The sequence below is a fragment of the Callithrix jacchus genome, chromosome 10 (genome assembly GCF_049354715.1).
Source record: "Callithrix jacchus isolate 240 chromosome 10, calJac240_pri, whole genome shotgun sequence".
Taxonomy (NCBI): domain Eukaryota; kingdom Metazoa; phylum Chordata; class Mammalia; order Primates; family Cebidae; genus Callithrix; species Callithrix jacchus.
The window spans coordinates 63,642,199-63,662,137 of NC_133511.1; the positions used below are offsets into that span (position 1 = coordinate 63,642,199).

Below are 19,939 nucleotides of genomic sequence, written 5' to 3' on the forward strand. Positions count from 1 at the left end.
ATGAATTTAAGTTAGGGTTTACTGAGTTTGAGGTGTCTGTAGTAGGACATTCAGATGAAGGCCAGTAGCTGACAGTTGAAGATAAAAATCTAGAGCTCAGGAAAGAGGTCACAGTTAGAGAAAGGCCAGACACAAACAAACAAACAAAAGCAAAAACAGGCCCATTGTGACTCTTTGAATGTTTGAAACGGGTTTAAAAAAGGTAAGGCAAAGTGGGGATGGTTAAAGGGTACAACAAATATGTAGTTAGAATAAATAGGATCTAGTATTTAACAGCACAACAGGGTGACTACAGTTAGCAATAATTTATTGTACATATGAAAATAACTAAGTAAAATTGGAACGTTCATAATGCAAAGAAATAATAAATGCTTGAGGTGATGTGATTCTTTTTTTTTTTTGAGATGGAGTTTTGCTGGAGTGCAGTGGCATGATCTCAGTTTACTACAACCTCTGCCTCCCAGGTTCAAGCCATTCTCCTGTCTCAGCCTCCCGAGTTAAACTGGGATTATAGGTGCCCGCTACTGTGCCTGGCTAATTTTTTGTATATTTAGTATAGACAGGGTTTCATCATGTTGGCCAAGCTTCTCTTAAACTCCTGACCTCAGGCAATCCACCCACCTTAGCCTCCCAGAGTGCTGGGATTACAGGTGTGAGCCACCATGCCTGGCCTCCTGATGTGATTCTCACAAATTGTATACCTGTATCAGAATATCTCATGTACCCCTACTATGAGGAATATAGATAATATACCTATTACACACCCATAAACATTTTAAAAGGCAAACAAAGTAATTAAAAATAAAATAAAGAGGTAGCCTGGATGTGGTGGGTACATGGCTGTAGTCCCAGCTACTCTTCAAGTCGAGGCAGGAGGCTGCTTGAGTCCAAGCTTAAGGCCCAGACTGGGTGACAAGGCTCTGTCTCTTAAAAAAAATATAAATAAAGGAGTGAAGAGGAGAAGATGGTGCTATAGGAGCAACTCAGGATTGCAGCTCCCAGTGAAAGTGCAGAGGGTGAGTGGACGCCGCATTTCCAGACGGATCTTTATTGCCCACAGACCTGGAGAATCCCAGGTGTAGGAGCCCCACAGGCCGCCAGCGCAGCTGTTTCGGCCAGCGCCACAGCGCAGTGGCACTCTGTACAAAATACACTGGTCTGGTTGTCCTGTTAAACCAGTAATTTGAGATTTGGGAAGGCAGATTAGCACATTCATCTGATTAAATGGGACTTAAACAGTAAACCAGGCCAGGAGACTCCCGGGCAGTGACGTTGTTTCAGCCGGCGCAGTGGGTCGCTGCATGGGAAATCACACAGATCCTGGCACCCTTTCAGCAGGCGACTGGAACACCTGGGAGAGAGTCAACCATTCAACTTAAAAAAAAAGGGCTCTGACACAGGGAGCCAGGTGATCAGGCTCGCTGGGTCCCACCCCCACAAAAACAAACAAAACAGCAGCAATTGGAAACGTTCAGGGTTGAGAGTCTCATGGCAAGCACACCTGAACCCAGGATGGTGCAGCTCACTGGGGAAGGGGCGTCTGCCATTACCGAGGCACCCCACACCTATGGAGGTACTCTGCCATTGCTGACACAGCCTGCCATTGCCGAGGCAACCTGCCATTGCCAAGGCAACCCACCATAACAGAGAGAATCCATCATTACAGAGACTGGCCACCATCACCACAGCAGTTCTAACCACACCCATATAAACAGGATTACAGGGAATTACACACGGCAGCAGGGTGGAGCCCACGGCAGTGGGGCAGAGCCCAGAGCAGCTCAGCATAGCCTTGGCAGGCAGGCAGTGACTAGACTGCCTCCTTGCTGGGCAGGACAGTGCAACAAATACTCATAAATAAAGCCCTAACTCCACAGGACAAAGCACCTGAGGAAAAAAAAGGGGTTTTATGAGTTCTGCTGCAGCAGACTTAAACGTACCTGCCTAGCAGCCCTGAATGAACAACGGAGCTCACAGCTCAGCGCTTGAGCTCCTATAAAGTACAGACTGTCTCCTCAAGCAGCTCCCTGACCCCCGCATATCCAAAGAGTCACCTCAAAAAGGACTGATCAGACTGACATTTGGTGGGCATTATTCAGGGACAAAGATAGCAGAAGAAGAAACTGGTAGCAACCCTCACTGTTCTGCAGCTGCTACAGGTGTTCCCCAGGCAAGCAGGGCCTGGAATGGACCTCAGCAGTCCTACAGCAGAGGGGCTAGACTGTTAGAAGGAAAACTAAGAAACAGAAATACTTCATCATCAACAATCTGGACGTCCACTCAGACACCGAATCAGAAAGTCAGCAACTACTTAGACGACAGGTGAATAAATCCATAAAGATGGAAAGAAAGCAGCGCAGAAAGGAGGAAAACACCCGAAACTGGAACACCTCACCAGCAAGGGAAAAAAGCTAGACGGAGAATGAGTGTGATGAAATGACAGAATCAGACTTCAGAAGATGGGTAATGAGAAACTTCCGTGAGCTAAAAGAGCATGTTCTAACTCAATGCAAAGAAACTAAGAAATTGAAAAAAGATTTGAGGAAATGATAACAAGAATGGACAACTTAGAGAGAATATGAGTGAATTGATGGAGCTGAAAAACACAATATGAGAACTTCGCAAAGCATGCACAAGTCTCAACAGACGAATTGACCAAGCAGAGGAAAGGCTATCAGAGGTCGAAGATCAACTCAATGAAATAAAATAAGAAGGCAAGATTGGAGAAAAAAGGGTAAAAAGGAATGAACAAAGTCTCCAAGAAATGTGGGACTATGTGAAGAAACCTAATCTATGTTTGATAGGTGTAACTGAATGTGATGAAGAGAATGAATCCAAGCTGGAAAATACTCTTCAGGATATTATCCAGGAAAATTTCCTCAACCTAGCAAGGCAGGCCAATATTCAAGTCCAGGAAATACACAGAACACCACAAAGATATTCCACAAGAAGAGCAACCCCAAGGCACATAATCGTCAGATTCACCAGGGTTGAAATGAAGGAGAAAATGCTAAGGGCAAGTAGAGAGAAAGGTTGGGTCACCCACAAAGGGAAGCCCATCAAACTCACAGCAGATCTCTCAGCAGAAACCCTGCAAGTCAGAAGAGAGCGGGGACCAATATTCAACATCCTTAAAAAAAAAAACTTTCAACTCAGAATTTCATATCCAGCCAAACTGAGCTTCATAAGTGAAGGAAAAATAAAATCCTTTGTGAACAAGCAAGTACTCAGAGAGTTTGTCACCACCAGGCCTGCTTTACAAGAGCTCCTGAAATAGGCACTGCACGTAGAAAGGAACAACCAGTACCAGCCATTCCAAAAACACACCAAATGCTAAAGAGCATCAACAAAATGAAGAATCTGCATCAACTAACAGGTAAAACAGCCAGCTAGCATCAAAATGGCAGTATCAAATTCACACATAACAATATTAACCCTAAATGTAAATGGGTTAAATGCACTAATCAAAAGACACAGACTGGCAAATGGGATAAAAAGCCAAAACCCATCAGTGCACTGTATCCAGGAAACCCATCTCACATGCAAGGATACACAAAGGCTCAAAATAAAGGGATGGAAGAAGATCTACCAAGCAAATGGAGAGCAAAAAAAAAGTAGGAGTTGCAATTCTGGTCTCTGATAAAATAGACTTTAAAGCAACAAAGATCAAAAGAGACAAAGAAGGACATTACATAATGGTAAAAGGATCAATACAACAAGAAGAGCTAATGATTCTAAATATATATCGACCCAATACAGGAGCACCCAGTTATATAAGGCAAGTTCTTAATGACTTACAAGGAGACTTAGACTCCCACACAATAATAGTGGGAGACTTTAACACTCCACTGTCAATATTAGACAGATTAACCAGACAGAAAATTAACAAGGATATCCATGGCTTGAACTCAGACCTGGAACAAGCAAACCTGATAGACATTTACAGAACTCTCCACCCCAAATCCACAGAATATACATTCTTCTCAGCACCACATCACACCTACTCTAAAATTGACCACATAATTGGAAGTAAAGCACTCCTCAGCAAATGCAAAACAACTGAAATCATAACAAACAGTCTCTTAGACCATAGTGCGATCAAGTTAGAACTCAGAATTCAGAAACCAACTCAGAACTGCACAGCTTCATGGAAACTGAACAACTGGCTCTTGAATGTTGACTGGATAAACAATGAAATGAAGGCAGAAATAAAGAAGTTCTTCGAAAACAGCGAGAATGAAGACAAAACATACCGGTATCTCTGGGACACATTTAAAGCAGTCTCTAGAGGAAAATATATAGCAATAAGTGCCCACTTGAGAAGAGTGCAGAGATCCAAAATTGACAACCTATCATCAAAATTGAAAGAGCTAGAGAAGCAAGATCAAAAAAACTCAAAACCTAGCAGAAGACAAGAAATAATTAAGATCAGAGCAGAACTGAAGGAGATAGAGACACGAAACACCCTTCAAAAAAATGAATAAATCCAAGAGCTGGTTTTTTGAAAAGATCAACAAAATAGACAAACCACTAGCCAGATTGATAAAAATGAAAAGAGAGAATAACCGAATAGATGCAATAAAAAATGATAAAGGGGAAATCACCACAGATTCCACAGAAATTCAAACCATCATCAGAGAATATTACAAACAACTCTATGCACATGAAATAGTGAACCTGGAAGAAATGGATAAATTCCTGGACACTTGTGTCCTCCCAAGCCTAAACCAGGAGGAACTGAAACTATGAATAGACCAATAACAAGGTCTGAAGCTGAGACAGCAATTAAGAGCCTACCACACAAAAAAAGCCCAGGTCCAGATGGGTTCACAGTCGAATTCTACCAGACACACAAACAGGAACTGTTACCATTCCTTCTGAAACTATTTCAAATAATTCAAAAAGAGGGAATCCTTCCCAAATCATTTTATGAGACTAACATCATCCTGATACCAAAACCCGGCAGAGACTCAACAAGAAAAAAAACCTTCAGGCCAATATCGATGATGAACATAGATGCAAAAATCTTCAATAAAATACTGGCAAGCCAATTGCAATGGCACATCAAAAAGCTTATCCACCATGATCAAGTAGGATTCATCCTGGGGATGCAAGGCTGATTCAACATAGGCAAGTCTATAAACGTAATTCACCACATAAACAGAACCAAAAACAAAAACCACATGATTATCTCAATTGATGCAGAGAAGGCCTTTGACAAAATTTAACAGCCCTTTATGCTAAAAACCCTCAATAAACTCAGTATTGATGGAACGTATCTCAAAATAATAAAAGCTATTTAAGACAAACCAACAGCCAATATCATACTGAATGGGCAAAAACTGGAAGCATTCCCTTTGAAATCTGGCACTAAATAAGGATGCCCTATCTCACCGCTCCTATTCAATAAAGTACTGGAAGTTCTAGCCAGAGCAATCAGGCAAGAAAAAGAAATAAAGGGTATTCAAATGGGAAAGGAGGAAGCCAAACTGCCTCTATTTGCAGACGACATGATAGTATATCTAGAAGACCCCCTCATCTCAGCCCAAAGACTCCTGAAACTGATAAGCAACTTCAGCAAAGTCTCAGGATACAAAATCAATGTGCAAAAATCACAAGCATTCCTCTACACCAATAACAGACTTAAAGAGAGCCAAATCAAGAACGAACTGCCATTCACAATTGCTACAAAGAGAATAAAATACCTAGGAATACAACTAACAAGGAATGTAAAGGACCTGTTCAAGGAGAACTACAAACCACTCTTCAAAGAAATAAGAGAGGACACAAACAGATGGAGAAACATTCCATGTTCATGGTTAGGAAGAATCAATATTGTGAAAATGGCCATACTGCCCAAAGTAATTTACAGACTCAACACTATCCCCATCAAGCTACCAATGACCTTCTTCACAGAACTGGAGAAAACCACCTTAAACTTCATATGGAACCAAAAGAGAGCCCACATAGCCAAGTCAATTCTAAGCAAAAAGAACACAGCAGGAGGCATCACCCTACTGGACCTCAAACTATGCCACAAGGCTACAGTAATCAAAACAGCATGGTACTGGTACCAAAACAGAGATATAGACCAATGGAACCGAACAGAGGCATCGGAGGCAATACAACATATCTACTACCATACAATCTTTGATAAACCTGACAAAAACAAGCAATGGGGAAAGGATTCCCTGTTTAATAAATGGTGTTGGGAAAACTGGCTAGCCATATGCAGAAAGCAGAAATTGGACCCCTTCCTGATACCTTACACTAAAATTAACTCCAGGTGGATTAAAGACTTAAACGTAAGACCTGGCACCATAAAAACCCTAGAAGAAAATCTAAGCAAAACCATTCAGGACATAGGAGTAGGCAAGGGACTTCATGACCAAAACACCAAAAGCATTGGCAACAAAAGCCAAAATAGGCAAATGGGACCTAATCAAACTCCACAGCTTCTGCACGGCAAAAGAAACAGTCATTAGAGTGAATTGGCAACCAACAGAATGGGAAAAAATTTTTACAGTGTACCCATCTGACAAAGGGCTGATATCCAGAATTTACAAAGAACTAAAACAAATTCACAAGAAAAAAACAAGCCCATTGAAAAATGGGCAAAGGATATGAACAGACACTTTACAAAAGAATGCATACATGAGGCCAACAAACATATGAAAAAATGCTCATCATCACTGGTCATTAGAGAAATGCAAATCAAAACTACATTGAGATACCATCTCACGCCAGTTAGAATGGCGATCATTAAAAAATCTGGAGACAACAGATGCTGGAGAGGATATGGAGAAATAGGAACACTTGTACACTGCTGGTGGGAGTGTAAATTAGTTCAACCATTCTGGAAGACAGTGTGGCGATTCCTCAAGGCCTTAGAAATAGAAATTCCATTTGACCCAGTAATCCCATTACTGGGTATATATCCAAAAGACTATAAATTGTTCTACTATAAGGACACATGCACACGAATGTTCATTGCAGCACTCTTTACAATAGCAAAGACCTGGAACCAACCCAAATGCCCATCAATGATAGACTGAAAGGAAAATGTGGCACATATACACCATTGAATATTATGCAGCAATCAAAAATGATGAGTTCGTGTCCTTTGTAGGGACATAGATGAATATGGAGAACATCATTCTCAGCAAACTGACACAAGAACAGAAAATAAAATACCACATGTTCTCACTCATAGGTGGGTGATGAACAATGAGAACACATGGACACAGGAAGGGGAGCACTACACACTGGAGTATATTGGGGGAAATAGGGGAGGGACAGTGGGGGACAGGGGAGCTGGGGAGGGATAGCATCGGGAGAAATGCCAGATGTGGGTGAACGGGAGGAAGGCAGCAAATCACACTGACACGTGTGTACCTATGAAACTATCTTGCCTGTTCTGCACATGTACCCCAAAACCTAAAATGCAATTAAAAAAAAAATATATATATATATATATAGAGAGAGAGAGAGAGAGAGAGAGGCCAGGCACAGTGGCTCACGCCTAAAATCCCAGCACTTTTGGAGGCCTCAGCGTGTGGATCATGAGGTCAAGAGATTGAGACCATCCTGGCCAACATGGTGAAACCCCGTCTCTACTAAAAATACAAAAATTAGCTGGGCATGGTGGTGCATGCCTGTAGTCCCAGCTACTCGGGAGGCTAAGGCAGAAGAATTGTTTGAACCCACGAGGCGGAGGTTGCTGTGAGCGGAGATCACGCCATTGTACTTCAGCCTGGGTAACAAGAGCGAAACTCCATCTCGAAAGGAAAAAAGGCTGGGCGCGGTGGCTCAAGCCTCTAATACCAGCACTTTTGGAGGCCAAGGCGGGTGGATCACGAGGTCAAGATATCGAGACTATCATGGTCAACATGGTGAAACCCTGTCTCTACTAAAGATACAAAAAATTAGCTGGGCATGGTGGCGCATGCCTGTAATCCCAGCTACTCAGGAGGCTGAGGCAAGAGAATTGCCTGAACCCAGGAGGCGGAGGTTGCCGTGAGCCGAGATAGCGCCATTGCACTCCAGCCTGGGTAATAAGAGCGAAACTCCGTCTCGGGGGAAAAAAAAAAAAAAAAAAAAAAAAAAAAAAATATATATATATATATATATATATATATAGAGAGAGAGAGAGAGAGAGAGAGAGATGTATACATATTTATACATATACATCTATATATAATTGCATCTACATATACATATTTATATGTATACTCTATATATAATTGCCATATATATGGCAATTTTATGAATAACTGCGATAGAAAAAGTAGTGAATGCCTGAACTAAATTATTAACAAGGACTAAACTTACAGTTAAGTTCTTTCTGTAAGAACCAAACCAAACCAAAAACAAAGAGAGCATATCTTACCGGACATTTAAAAGGTGGGGCTCTGAGCCAAGGCTGGGGATCTGGCCTTAGCTTCAGCCCTGCTCTGGCACAGTGCCCTTGGCCACGCCCACAGCCCCGCCAGGCCACGCCCTCCCACCCAGCCTGCCTAGGGCTGCCCCTCCAGCCAGGCCTCCATCTTAAGAGACGTTGGTCTCCTCCAGAGTGAAGCTTGGATTTGGGTTGGGACTGGGAAGTCTCCGTAAGTAAATGTGTCCAGTTCCCTGCTTCCAACGTAAGCAGCACCAGAAACAGGAGGTTCTATTAGTATCTTTAGTCAGCAGCCAAACCTGAGGCCCTTTGATGCGTTCACTCACTCTGTCGGGTCGTTTGTGTCCCCTCTGGAGGATCATGGGCCTGGACCTTCTGTTCAGTATCTGACAGCAGTGGCTTCGTGTATTTGCTAGTTTTCTAGTTGTGCATGGCGAAGGGGATAAGACTGCTTCGACTATCCCAATCCTAGCCGGCAACGCCTGAGTTTTTGACCTCACGAGCAGGGGAATGGCGGTGTCCTTTACTGAGATGGGACAGATTGCAGGAGGGATGGATTGCAGGAGGGTTCAGTTTTGGACATACTGCCTTTGAGGTGTCTGTGAGAAATCCAAATGGAGCTTTCAGAAGACTGTCGGATATATGAATGTAGAATTCAGAGAAGTCTGGGAAGGAAACAGTGTTTATTGATCTCACCTTAAATATTAGGAATTTTAATGTAAACTTGGCTACCCTGGCTGGTGCGTAGACACGAAGTAAAATATCTGCAGGTATGTAGACAATGGTGGTGGTAATTATTCTGGTAAAAACGCTGCCTTTTATTCAGTAGTCCAAGCAGCATACCATCCTCCCATAGAGTTTTTTGTTCATAACGTCTGCTCTTGGACACCCCAGTATCTGCAATTAGTCACACCAAGTTCTAGGTATATGCAGTTTAGTCGTTAACCAATTAAAAGATTTTTCTCACTTCCATTGTGATTACTTTTCTTTGACCCATACTTAGGTTTTTATAAATGTGTTTAATTCCCAAATGTGCAATTTTTTAGTTATGTTTTCCTTACTGATTTCCAGCTAAATTACACTGTAGTTAGAAGATATATTCTTAAGATGTCAATTCTTTAAAGTTTATTAAAACCAATTATGATCATTTTTGATAAATGTTCCATGTCCATTTGAAAAAAAAAGTACATTCTGCATTTGTTTAGTACAGTGTTCTATAAATGTTAAGACTAGTTTTTAAATCAAGTTTCACAGTCATCTATATTCTTAACGGACCTTTTTTCTGCTTATTCTGTTCTTTTTTTAAAAGGTGTGCTTAATTTCCCACCATTATTATGCATTTGTCCATTCCTCCCTTAGAGACTAGGTGATGGGGTACCTACAAATTGCAAATTAAAAAAAAATTATACATCATTATGAAATGTCCCTCTTTGTCTCTAGTAATGCTTTTATACCTCAAGGTTAACTTTGCTGGTAATATAGAGAGGTAGATTATATTATTTGACTCCAACTCTTCACCCTTCCCTTAGTTACATTCTTTGTGTTCCATGTAACTTTACTGTGCCCACCTACCATGAGGTGGTTTTTGACTTTGGGCTCAACCATGTGAACAGACATCCCATGAGGCAGAGGGTTTAAATGGACTTGCATTTGGGACTTTTCTTAGATAACTTCCATCACCATGAGAACATATTCAGGTCAACCTGGTTGAGTGACACGTGAAGCAAAGCCAACTCATCCCAGTCATTCTAGCTGAGGCAGAACAGATTGGCAGAACAGATAATGCACTAGCTCAGATGTGTAAGCAATAAACTCTTATTGTTAAATGTGGCTAATACTTTGTCTCTGGTTGGTACATGGCATTATCCTGGCAATGAAAAACTGATGCATATAAAAGGTATGTCATTTTCCATTCTTTTACTTTCAATCTCAGCAAACGAAGTTCTTGAAAGGAACATATAATAGGTTTTTATTTTAATACAGTTAGACAGTTTTTAAAAATTTGAGCATTTAGGTTTAAATCTGGCATTTATTATTTCCTTTCTATTTGTTTTCCTGTATTCAATTTTTATTGCACATGTTTAAAAATATACTCTTTATTTAAGATTACTCTGGAATAGAGGATGAATTTGGAAGAACAAGACTAGACACAGAAAGATCATTTAGAATGCCGGGGAATACTGAGGATGAGGACCTGAGTGGGAGCACTGGCTGAGTGAAACCAAGAAACTACATCATCTCCAAGTTCTCTATTGGCTCTGTTATTTTAGGCTTTAAGGGGAAGACCAGGGTCACCTAGAAAGTGACTCTGGTAGGCTGATTTATGATCATCCTGAAGATGTCCAAATTCGAATCCTCAGATCCTGTGAATCAGAGTCTCACCCTGACATAGTAAAAAGCACTTTGAAAATGTGATCAAGTCTTGAGATGGGGAGATTATCTGGATTCTCCAGGCAAGCCCAGTGTCATAACAAAGATTCTTGAAAGAAGGAGGCAAGAGAATCAGTCAGAGAGAAGGAGATGTGATGATGGAAGCAGAAGACAGAGAAAGTTGAAGATTCTACAGTGCTGATTTTGAAGTTGAGGAAGGGGCACAGGCCAAGGAACGCAGACAGTGTGTGAGAAGCTGGAAAAAGTTAAGTGTATGGATTCTCCGTTAGAGCCTCTAGAAGGAATACAGTCCTGCCAACACTTTGACTTCTACCCAGTGAAATTCATTTTGGAGTTCTCATCTCTGGAACTATAAGACTATAAGACAAGTGCATTGTTTAAGCCACTAAGTTTGTGGTAATTTGTAGCAGTAGGAAATGAATACAGTGGTTTTCACAATTATTTGGCTTATGAGAACATATTCATTTATTTGACAAACATTTATTGAGTGCCTACTCCATACCAATAGGGATACATCAGGGAACAAAAAAAAAGACCTTGTCTTCCATGGAACACACACTTTAGGAGGTAAAGACAGACAATAAACAGTAAATATCCTAAATTAAAAACATTATATAATATTTCCTTTTTTTGTTGAGACAGAGTCTCACTCTGTTGCCCAGGCTGGAGTGCAGTGGTGTGATCTCGGCTCACTGCAACCTCTGCCTCCCGGGTTCAAGTGATTCTCCTGCCTCAGCCTCCTGAGTAGCTAGGACTACAGGTGTGTGCCACCACGCCCAGTAATTTTTTGTATTTTTAGTAGAAATGAGGTTTCACCGTGTTAGCCAGGTTGGTCTTGATCTCCTGACCTCATGATCCTCCACCCACCTCAGCCTCCCAAGTGCTGGTATTACAGACATGAGCCACTGCACCTGGCCAATATTTTATTTTCTATAGAAAAAATAAAAAGTAGAGTACAGTAGAGATTTAGAAGGAGGGAGCAGGTTGCAGTATTAAATAAGGTGGTTAGGGTTGACCTTGTTGAGAAGGTGACATTTGAGCAAGGAATTGAAGGAGGTGAGGTAACTACTTTTGAGGGTGAGATAGTCATTTGGGATTTCTTCTTTCTTTGGGCAAATTAATTGGGATGGAGTACCTAATTCTTATATTGGGGATGCTGATGGTATTCCATGGGGCTGGTAAGAAGCTGTGGGGTGGTTAGTGTTGCCTAGCAAATGCCACCTCTGGCCCCTGTCTCATAAGGAGGGTCCAGGATGGGAATGTGTGATATTCTGGGTGAGAGGAATTACCTGGTTTTCATATGAGACCAGTGTAAGAACTAAACACTGATTTTTTTTTTTTTTTTTTGAGACAAAGTCTTACTCTGTTGCCCAGGCTGGAGTGTAGTGGTGCAATCTCAGCTCACCACAACCTCTACCTCCCAGGTTCAAGTGATTCTGCTGCTTCAGCCTCCTGAGTAGCTGGGACTACAGGCCTGCACCACCATGCCTGGCTAATTTTTGTATTTTTAGTAGAGATGGGGTTTCACTATGTTGGCCAGTCTGGTCCCAAACCCCTGACCTCAAGTTATCTGTGCACCTTGGTCTCCCGAAATGCTGGGATTACAAGCATGAGCCACCATGCCTGGCCTGATTATACTTTCCCACTGTCACTTAAAGAGGTTTGCAAGGAAATGGATGGCAAATGTATGTGCCCAATTCCTTTTCTTAAACTGAATCTCCAAGATCTTTTTATTTCAATCTGCTTTTAAAAAAACAACAAAACAGCAACAAAAAACTGTAGGTAGTCTTTATTTTCCCTGTCTTTTTCACCTCCCTCCTCAACTTCCAAAATGTCTTTCTTAATGCTCTGAGACTGGGTTAATCACTCTATTCTCCATGCTGCCTAGTGCATTGTACAGATGTTTATTCTAGACGTTATTACATTATACTCAGTTGCTAATATACACCTGTCCCACTATATTTAAATCTTATCAATGATAGGAGCTTTGACTTATTCATCATTTTGCTCTATGCATAACCTAAGCCTTGGTCATTTTAGTGCTCAAAGTGTGCTGAATGGGTAACAGTAATCATTATATTGAAAGCCAACATTCAGTTTACAATATTTCCAGAACTAAGTCCTTCACTTCTGTTGATTCAATCAGTAATCCCCACAAACTATATTGGTACATAACATTATCATCCACATTTAAAGATGAGAAAACTGCAGTACAGAATGCTTACATAACTTGCCTAAAGTTGCACAGCTAAATATGGCAAAGCTGGGGTATGAAACCTAGGCAAGGGGCTTCAGAACATCTTTAAATTATGAACTATTTTAAATATACAGGAAAATATAACCCCATATATTTATAATTGTTAACATTCTTCCAATATTTGCTTTATCTTTTAGATGAAGTATTTGAAAGTGAATTGCAGACACCAGACATCTCACCTGTAAATACTTTGTGTGACACTCTAAAAAAGGAATTTTTTTACATAACCATATCATTTTCACACCTAAAATTAACAATAATTTACTAAACTAACTGAATGGAAATAAGTTAATATCCAAATTTCTACCAATTTATTCCAAAAAGTCTTTTCATGGGTTCCAATCAAGATCCATACATCAAATCATATAAGAAATTTCTAATTAAGATAGAATTTGTATACACTAAATTCACCCTTATTTAGTGTTTCTGCAAGTTTTGACAAATGCATATAATTGTGTAAGCACACCACTGTCAAGATAAAGGACAGTTTTTCTCCTAATCTGTGGCCTGCCTTTTTATTTCTTAAGAATGTTTTCTGAAGAATAGAAGTTATTAATATAGATAATCTTGTCTGGAAATAGGGCTTTATTTATTTATTTCTATTCTTTATGCCTTTTATTTCTTTTTCTAGCCTTATTGTACTGGCTAGCACTGCCAGTACAATGTTGAGCAGGATTGGTGATAACAGACATCCTTACTTTGTTTCTGATCTTAGGAAAAATCATTTAGTCTTTAGAAAGCAATCAGTCTTTCACCAGCAAGTGTGAAGTTAGATCTTGGATTTTAATATATTCTTTATATAAAGACATAATATTTGCCTTTATTCCTAGTGTGCCGAGGGTTTTTGTCAGGAATGGAGTTAGAATTTGCTCAAAAGTGTTTTATGAATCTATTTAGATGGCCATGTAGGTTGCCTTCTTTAGTTTGATAATATGGTTAATTAAGTTTATTGATTTTTTTTTTTTTTTCTGAGACAAGGGTCTCACTCTGTTGCCCAAGCTGAGTGCAATGGTGTGTGATCTCGGCTCACTGCAACCTCCATCTCCAGGCTCAAGCAATCCTCCTGCCTCAGCCTCCTGAGAAGCTGGAACTACAGGCATATGCCACCACACCAGCTAATTTTTTTATTTTTTTGTGGATACAGGATTTGGCCATGTCGCCCATGCTGGTCTTGAACTTTGGGCTCAAGTAGTCTGCCTGCCTCAGCCTCCCAAAGTTGTAGGATTGCAGAAGTGAGTCACCATGCCAGGCCCCAAGTTAATTGATTTTTAAATAATGAATAATCTTTGCAGTCCTTGGGAAAACAACACTTGGTCAGAATGTATTGATGTATGGTAAGAACTTTTGCATCTGTATTCGCTAAGGGATATTGGTTTGTACTTTTCTCATGATATCTTTTTCTGGTTTTGGTGTCAGGATATTAGTCACATAAAATGCTTTGTAAAGTCTTCCCTTCTCTTCTAATGTAAGAGTTTCTATAGAATTGGAATTATTTTTTCCTTAGATGTTTGGTAGAATTCACCAGTGAACCCATTTGTTTTTCTTTTTCTTAATGGGAAAACTTTTTAATGACAAATTCAATTTAGTTGATAGATAAAGGGCTATTCAAGTTTTCTGTTTCTTCCTGAGTGAACTTCAGTAGTTTTTGTCTTTCAAAGAATTTGCCGGTTTCATGTATCTATAGAATTTATGGGAATGAAGTTGTGCTAAATTCTTTATTGTTACTCTTTTGATATCTCTAGGGTCTGTGGTGATAGTTCTCTCTTATTCCTGATATTGATAATTTGTATTTCTTTCTTTTTTGATCTCCTTAATGTTCCTGGTTGGAAATTTATTAGTTTTGTTGGTCTTCTCAAAGAACCAGCTTTTGATTTCATTGACTTTTTCCCTATATTTCGATTATCTCTCATTGTTATTATTCCTATTCTTCCATTAACTTTGTGTTTAATTTGCTCCATTTTTACTGATTGTCTAAAGATGGAAACTGAGGTCATTGATTTTGAAATTTTTGTTTTTGTCTAGTATGGGCATTTAGCATTATAAATATCCATCTAAGTACTGCTTTAATTATACCTTACAAATGTTTCTATGTTGTTTTTTCATTTTTATTCAGTTCAAAAGGTTTTAATTTCCATTTTGATTGTTTTAACCCAGAGTGACTTAGAAGTTGCTATTTAATTAAAAAATATTTAGGAGTTTTCCAACTATCTTATTATTATTGGTTTCTAATTTAATTCTAGTATTTTCAGTTCTAGTGTTTTTCAAGTCTACTCTATCTTGTTTTACTATTACTGAGAAGGGGGTTTTGAAATCCCGGACTATAATTTTGGATTTGTCTGTTTCTTTTTGGAAGGTCAATGAATTTTGATTTATGATACTTTAGGGTTTTTTAAAAAACATTTTGCAGATTTATTAATAAAAATGAGAATATAATCAGATACCAAAACTACATCAAATATGAATAATTATATATTAACTCTCAAATATGTAAATGTCTATGCTGATGGAAGAAACAAAAGGAAAACTAGAGTTTCTAAAAATTTATTTTTATTAATACATAATGTGTATACTTATTTTTTTTATTTTTCTTTTTTTCTGCCAGAATTCAAGTGGAATTGTGTATACTTATTTATGGTATACATGTGATATTTTGATACATGAATAGAATGTGTAATGGTAAAATCAGGGTATTTAGGATATCTATCACTTTGAACATTTATTATTTGTTTGTATTTGGGATATTTGAAATCTTCTAGCTATTTTAAAGTATACAATATATTGTTATCTATAGTCACCCCACTATGCTATCAAACACTAGAACTTACTCCTCTCTAACTGTATGTTTGTACCTATTGTATTTATTAACCTACCTTTCTTCATCCCCCCCCCCCCATTTCCATGTCCTTCCCAGACTCTGGTAATTATCATTCTATTCTCTACCTCCATGAGATCAATTTTTTAAGCTCCCACGTGAGTGAGAATATACAATATTTGTCTTTTTGTGCCTGACTTATTTCACTGAACATAATGACCACCAGTACCGTCTATACTGCTTCAAATGACAGGATTTCATTTTCTTTTTATGGCTGAATAGTATTGCGTTGCATATATAGGCTCATTTTATCTGCTTGTCCATTGATGGACACTTAGGGGTGGTTCTCTATCTTTGCAATTGTGAATAGTCCTGCAGTAAACATGGGGGTGCAGGTATCATTTTGATATACTGATTTCCTTTCTTTGGATAACTACCAAATGGTGGAATTGCTGGATCATATGGTTACTACGATATTTTAGTTTTTTGAGAAATCTTCATATTGTTTTTATAGGCTATACTAATTTATGTTGGTGGGAACATAAATTAGAGTGTGTAAGCCCTCTATCTTTGCCAGCTTCTTCATTTTTTTATCTTTTTGATAACAGCCCTTCTAACAGGGGTAAGATAATATCTCATTGTGGTTTTGATTTGCATTTCCCTAATTATTAGTGATATTGAACATTTTTTCATATATCTGTTGGCTATTTGTATGTCTTCTAATGAGAAGTGTCTCTTTAGGTTTTTGGCTTACTTTCTGATGGATTTTTTTTTTTTTTTTTTTTTTGCTGTTGCATTATTTGAATTTCTTGTATATTCTGGATATGTTTCCCTTGTTGGATGAATAGTTTGCCAATATTTTGTTTCATTCAGCAGTTTGTCTCTTTATTCTGTTTGTTGTTTCATTTGCTGTGCAGAAACATTGTAGTTTACAATAGTCCCATTTATCTATTTTTGTTTTTGTTGCTTGTGCTTTTGAAATCCTAGCTATAAAATATTTTCCTATACCAATGTCTTAGGGCCTTTCTCCTGTGTTTTCTTCTAGTGGTTTTATAGTTTCAGGTCTTACATTTAAGTCTTTAATCCATTTTGTGTTGGTTTCTTTTGTATATGGTGAGAGATAGGGTTCTAGTTTTATTATTCTGCATATGAATATCATTTCCTAGCCTCATTTATTGAAGAAGGTGTCCTTTCTCCAATGTGTGTTCTTGGTGCCATTGTTAAAAATCAATTGACTATAAATACATGGATTTATTTGTGGGTTCTCTATTCTTTTTCATTGGTCTATGTGTCTATTTTTATGCCAAGACCATGCTGTTTTGGTTACTATAGCTTTATAGTATATTTTGAAATCAGGTGCTGTGATACCTCCACCTTTGTCCATTTTGATCTGGATTGCTTTTGCTATTCAGAGTCTTTTGTGGTTCCATATGAATTTGTGACTGTTTCTCCTATTTCTGTCAAGGATGTTATGATTGTTTTGATATGGATTGCATAACATCTGTAGATTGCTTTCTGTAGTATGGTCATTTTCACAATATTAGTGCTACCAATCCATGAGTATGGGATGTTTTCATTTGTCTGTGTCCTCTTCAGTTTCTTTCATCAGTGTTTTGTAATTTTCACTGTAGAGGTCTCCTTTTTAATTTCTGATTTTGTTTTTTGGGGGGTCTTTTAGTGGTTTATCAGTTTCATTTATCTTTTCAGAAAACCAACTTTTTTTCATTGAATTCTTTATATTGTTTTTTAGTTTCTATTTCATTTAGTTCTGCTCTCATATTTATTATTTCTTTCCTTCTACTAATTTTGGGTTTGGTTTGTTTTTGCTTTTCTGGTTCTTTGAGGTACATAATTATTTATTTGAAATCTTTATACTTTTTGATGTAGATTTTTATTGCTATAAATTTCCATCTCAGCATTGCTTTTACTGTATCCCATAGGTTTTAGTACATGTGTTTTCATTTCATTTGTTTCAAGACTTATTTTGTTTTTCTTCTGAATTTCTTTGTTGACCAATTGTCAATCAGGAGCATATTGCTAAAATAATTTCCATGTTTTTTTACAGTTTTGAAAATTTCTCATTATTGATTTCTATTTTTTTCCCATTGTGATCAGAAAAGATACTTAATGTGATTCAAATCTTTACAAATTTGTTCAGACTTGTTTTATGGCCTAACATGTAGCCTATCCTCGGGAATGTTTTATGTGCTGATGGGAAGAATGTGTATTCTGTAATTGCTGGATAAAATGTTCTGTATATATCTGCTAGGTCCATTTGGTCTTTGTTTTCTTTCAGCACATTGAAAAGTTTTTCTTTCATCCCATCCTCTCCTAGAGTGTAAGATTTCTACTGAGGAATCCACTGTTAGTCTAACTGGGTTCCCTTATATGTGACTTGATGCTTTTCTCTTGTTGTTTTTGGAATTCTCTGTCTTTGACTTTTGGGAGTTTGACTATAAAGTGCCTTGGAGAAGACCTTTCTGGGTTGAATCTGTTTGGGGATCTTTAGCTTCCACTATCTGGATGTCTGAATCCCTTGCAAAACTTGGGAAATTTTTGGTGATTATTTTATTAAATAAGTTTTCTAGGCTTTTCTCCACCTCTTCTTCTGGAACATCCAAAATTTGAGTACTTGGTCACTTTATAGTTTTCAAAATGTCATGTAGGGTTTCTTTATTCCTTTCCCTCCCTCCCTCCCTCCCTCCCTCCCTCCCTCCCTCCCTCCCTCCATCCCTTCTTTCCTTTCTCTTTCTCCTTTCTTCCCTCCCTTCCTCCCTCCCTCCCTCTCTTTCCCTTCCCTCTCTCCATCCCACCCTCCTTGCCTGCCTGCCTTTTTTCTTTCGTTTCTGAGATGGAGTCTTGCTCTGTCACCCAGGCTGGAATGCAATGGCATGATCTTGGCTCACTGCAACCTCTGCCTTTCAGGTTGAAGTGATTCTCCTGCCTCAGCCTTCCAGGTACCTGGGATTACAGATGTGCACGACCACGCCTGGCTAACTTTTGTATTTTTAGTAGAGACGGGGTTTTGCCATGTTGGCCAGGCTGGTCTTGAACTCCTGACCTCAAATGATCCACCCACCTTGCCTTCCCAAAGTGTTGGGATTACAGGTGTGATCCACTGTGGCCCACTGGCCAGTCTTCCTTCCTTCCTTCCTTCCTTCCTTCCTTCCTTCCTTCCTTCCTTCCTTCCTTCCTTCCTCCCTCCCTCCCTCCCTCCCTCCCTCCCTCCCTCCCTCCTTTTTCCCTCCCCTTTTCCTTCCCCTTCCCCTTCCCCTTTCTCTTCCCTCTCTTGAAATAGAGTCTCACCCTTTGCCCAGGCTGGATTGCAGTGATGCGATCTCAGTTCACAGCAACATTCACGTTCTAGGTTCAAGTGATTATCCTGCCTCAGTCTCCCAAGTACTTGGGATTACAGACATGCACTACCACCCCCAGCTAATTTTTGTATTTTTGGTAGAGACAGGGTTTTACCATGTTGGCCACGCTGGTCTCAAACTCCTGACCTCAAATGATCCTCTCACCTCCCCCTCCCAAAGTTCTGGGTGTGAGCCATCATGCATGCATGCCTGCCTGGCTAGCTGGCTGGCTTGCTTGCTTCCTTCCTTCCTTCCTTCCTTCCTTCCTTCCTTCCTTCCTTCCTTCCTTCCTCCCTCCCTCCCTCCCTTCCTCCCTCCCTCCCTTCCTTTTCTTTTTCTTTTCTTTCTCCCCTTCCCTTCCCCTTCCCCTTCCCTCCTCCTTCCCCTTCCCCTTCCCTTTCCCTTTCCGTTTTCCTTTCTCCTCTCATTTCCCCCCTCCTTTTCCCTCTCTTTCCCCTGTCCTTTTCCTTCCCCTCTCCCCTCCCCTCTCCTCCCCTCCCATCTACTTTCCTTTTCTTTCTCTGTTTCTTTCACCTTACTGGATTATTTCAAATGACTTGCCCTCAGGTTCTGAAATAATATCTCCTTATTGAATTATCTCATTTGATTTCTCAATTGTTTTTCTGAATTCTTTTTATTATTTACCAGTATTCTCTTGTATCTCACTGAGTATATTTAAATTGTTATTTTAAATTATTTGTAGGCATTTCACACTTTTCTTTTAC

The 19,939-nt window shown here is 39.3% G+C and overlaps 1 protein-coding gene and 1 long non-coding RNA gene across 4 annotated transcripts in view; one reads left to right on the plus strand and one right to left on the minus strand.

Annotated features, from left to right (window-relative positions):
* Nucleotides 1–8,941, minus strand: part of LOC128929139 (uncharacterized) — a 41,949-nt gene extending 33,008 nt beyond the window's left edge. The window contains exon 1 of the long non-coding RNA XR_008475145.2: nt 8,725–8,941. This is a non-coding gene — a long non-coding RNA (uncharacterized LOC128929139). The remainder of the gene's footprint in view (nt 1–8,724) is intronic.
* The window catches only part of GDPD4 (glycerophosphodiester phosphodiesterase domain containing 4), an 82,798-nt gene continuing 71,368 nt past the window's right edge, over nt 8,510–19,939 (plus strand). For all 3 annotated transcript variants that reach the window (XM_017977771.4, XM_035265348.3, XM_035265347.3), the window contains exon 1: nt 8,510–8,609. The gene's annotated coding sequence lies outside the window, so the exon portion shown is untranslated. The remainder of the gene's footprint in view (nt 8,610–19,939) is intronic.